Source organism: Sinocyclocheilus anshuiensis, unplaced genomic scaffold (assembly GCF_001515605.1).
Source record: "Sinocyclocheilus anshuiensis isolate Anshui unplaced genomic scaffold, SAMN03320099.WGS_v1.1 scaffold2482, whole genome shotgun sequence".
Taxonomy (NCBI): domain Eukaryota; kingdom Metazoa; phylum Chordata; class Actinopteri; order Cypriniformes; family Cyprinidae; genus Sinocyclocheilus; species Sinocyclocheilus anshuiensis.
The window spans coordinates 218,665-222,834 of NW_015555925.1; positions in this window are offsets into that span (position 1 = coordinate 218,665).

Below are 4,170 nucleotides of genomic sequence, written 5' to 3' on the forward strand. Positions count from 1 at the left end.
TATTATCATGTTCAATCTTGTGGTTGCTCTTGCGGAAAAAACATGCATGTGCATCCATGTTCTTTGTTTCAGCAGAAAACTCAGTGGAACATATGTCGAAGCCTATCTTTATTCCCCTAGTTTAATTAAAGTGGAGCAGAAAGAGATGAGGGAGCTGTTATTCCTGATCTGTCCCTCAGCCCACTGTAAGACAGCCCTTAATGGCTGCAGCTCCAGTACAATCTCCTGAGAGGAACAGCATATAACATACAACAGATGGGAATGCTTAATAAATGTGTTGCACTGTTACAATCCCTTGTACTTGCCATTTGAAGAGTACCAGGAGTGAATGTTGATAACTCACTATTTATGTAACCTGACTGTTATTATGTACCAGACTTCTGTATCAGACTATAGTACATGATCATATTATTGTTGCACCTTTAATAACTATGGAATTTTTTTTTTTAATGGATCATTGTGATCCCTGTGGTTCTTGACTGTGGAAAAGAGGTTGTAGAGGCACCTCATAGTTACTCTCAAATGAATAATAATCAGAAATATTTATTGAGCATGAAATCAGCATGATTTCTGAAGGATTGTATGACACTGATTAATGTAATGGCTTCTGAAAATTCAACTTTGCAATTACAGGAATAAATTACATTTTAAAACAAAACAAAAAAATCCAAATAATATGTACCATAGTACTTTTTGGCTAGTTTGGCATTTTTTAGATTTATATCTCATTACAGTTAAATAGATGGTGACATCACACCTTCTATAAAGCGCCCTCCTGAATGAAGGACTTTAGTGCACATAATAAAGAGTAGTGTGCAAGTCAGTCACTGCAAACTCAGTCAGCACATTGTAGTCCATTAAGTCGCCTTGCTCTTATTCGATTGTGAGCTGCTTTTCTGTCCCTCTGCCAAGAGTCTCCATTGGGACTTTCCCTGCTCTTAGCGGCCTGTCAATTGTCTTATGGCTCTGGGGCAGTTCAGGCAGAGAAAGAAAGAGAAAGAGGGAAAGGAGGGAGAGGGAGTGCATTATGCCAGAAGCAGTCATTTCTGGTTAGTCATCAGCTTCACACACTACCTGAGGTCATTGAGGCATCACAGGACCTGAATTACAGCTGAATACATAAGCAAATGAACATTCGCCTCTAAAAATCCAATCGAGTTTTGACCGTAAACAAGCAGTCAACAGTTCACCAAGTAGATCAGCTGCTGCAACTCATGACAAGACGTGTGTATTATGACCGACTTAATTCTTGATGTGTATTGTGTGTGAGAGAGTAAGTTTGACTTTTTTTGTCTGAACTTTCCATGTTTCATGAGTAACAGTTATTAGAGCTTTTGTTTAGGTCCAGCTTCACTTCTAACCATGGCATGACTATATATATATATATATACTCACTCTTAAAATGTCTTTCTCTCGCTCCAGTGCGGATGTAAACCCAGAACATCATGTAAAGATTCTTGAGGCACTTATCATGGTTGGAGGCCTAGTGGAGATACAAGCTGCTCCAGGTAGGATATCAGAGGTTCTCATCATTTTATTAATCTTCTGTAGGTTTATCTTCTTGGATGATTTTTTATTTGTGTACTTTGTATTTTTAATAACACATTTTTGGGATTATGATTGTAAGCTTACTGCATCACCCAATTCTTCCTTTTAAAGAAACCAGTGGGTTTTTATATTCCATTCATTTTTGCTTTATTGGCACTGATAGCTAGGGTTAATTATAAAGAATTATCATAATTATCTATAGATTTTTGATTTTGTCCAAACAAGTTATGTTTGTCTTTGAGGATGGACATTTCTGGAAGTAGATGTGAAAGTCTTCTGTGGGTGTAGGCCTAAATGTGTGTGTGTGTAAGGAAGAGAGGTTGATAAAAGTGGTTGGTTGATGAGGACTTAATACATTTTCATGGTAAGCTTGTGAGGGCTAAAATAATTAGTAATAGTTCACGATACTTGCATCTATAGGTACTTGCATTGATGCAGGCCTGATGAAGCTCGGTTGTTATGGATCTTCTGGCTCGACACTCTCTACTTTCATTATTTAGAATCCAAACATTGAGTTTCAGTCATTGAACTTCTGCAATATAATATAAATTAATATAGGTTTATTAGATGTCTGGAGTCCCAGGTAGTCCTAGGAGGTTAACATTAGCCTCAGCTTTTTATAATAAAGGAGTACATTAAATGTGAATTATATCAGTTCAGCACAATACAGTGGAGGATTTATGGTTTCCATTTTGATGCACTTAAGCAACTCACTTTGGGCAAACTTGAGCAATTATGAATGATGTACATTAATTTCAGAATTTGCAGCACAGCATTTTTGGGTTTGTAAATCAGCAAGCATGGATAAACATATGGGTTCACAACAAAGCTGACAAATACTTTAATTCACAGTGTAACATAAATTTGTTTGTACCCAATTTTCTCTCTCAGAGACAGAGCTCAGCATTTAAGTTGGTCAAAATTCATTTTAAAAGGTAACTGGAAACGTTGGGCAACGCAGTCTCTGATACAGAGGCTTAGTTTGGGGTGAAGTAACAGACTAGAACTTAGAGCTTATAAATGCACCATCCATGGACACATACATAGATTTATGGGTTCTGGTGTGACCTTCTCTTGCTGCTGTGGGGTCATAACCTTAGCCCCAAAGCAAGACTAGGAGTAATGATTCCAGTGGCAAGCTTGAGCCTTACTTAGAACTAACAGTCATGGTCAGAAACATTTACCCCTAAACTATATTCAGTGATTTAATTCGATTGGCTGTCATATACACTACTGTTACTGTTATTTTTTAATGTTTTTGAAAGAAATGTCTTATGATCACCAAGGCTGCATTTATTAACATAATTGTTTATTTAAAATATAAAAATAAAACAAGTAATACTGTAAAATATTACAATTTAATTAACTGTTTATTTTATTTTATTATATTTTCAAATGTAATTCATTCATTTGATGGCAAATCTGAATTTTGAGCAGCCATTACTCCATTCTGATATGCTAATTTGGTGCCTAAAAACTTTCTATATTATTTATCATTGTTGATAGCACATTTGCTGCTTAGTATTTTCTGGAAACAGTGATATATTTTTTCAGGGTTCTCTGGTGAATAGAAAGTTCTAAAGAAAAGCATTTTCTTTAATTGAAAACTTTTGTAACCTTAAAAATCTCTTTACTGTCACTTATGATCAATTTAATGTTTTCTTGATAAATAAAATTATGAATTTCTTTCAAAACAAAATTGTATTGACACCTTTTGAATGGTAGCATATTAACTTTCAGTTTAAAAATATAATAATTTTGAACAATAGAAAAAAAAAATTATTCCACTTGCATATTTTACATGCATAGTACTACTAGCCCTCGAGCATCCTCGTGAATTTGTGTGGATAAATAAACTCAGAATTTGCAGAGACTGTGAGCACAGGCTCTCTTTTCTAATGGTTTCATCATCTCTTTCACTAAAGGCTACATTAACTGGGGTCAGAGGGCAAAGGAGCCTGGATGGGTGGCCTACAAGCAGAGTGAACCTCTTCACAGCCAAAAATGTGATTCATACAAAACACAAAAGAGCAACTAGAGCAAAAAATAGGTTAGAATGCATCCATTCGCACGATAACCCATCAGCTTATGTATGACTTTCTTTTTGGAGGTAGCCAGTAATGTCCCTAGAGTGCTTTAGCAAACAACTGACCCCTCCTGTGCCTCCAGCTGTCTAGTTTGGCCCTAATATGTTCAAGCTTGGTAAAGTTTGTTGGCAAAACATTGCGTTTAAAGAGCAATCTTTTGGGGGCCACATCAGGCTCACTCTCTCTTGGATGACTGCACTTGTCAAATGCTGATGGATTCACTGTGTCTGTTAGCATGGGCTCTAAAGAAAAAGAGAGAGAGGAAACAAAAAGGAAAGTGGGCAAATACAAGTAAGCAAGGAGAAGGGTATGACGACAGTTTAGGAAGGGTCACAGCCACTCTTATGGTATTTCTGTCACTGTCAGGGACTTCATGAACGTGCGTCAAATTCTGACATGGAAAAGAATAAATTGTTGAGTAAAGTTGATATTTTTGTTTTCTTTGCACACAAAAAGTTGCTCATAGCTTCATAAAATTAAGGTTGAACCACTGATGTCACATAGACTGTTTTACCGATATCCTTACTACCTTTCT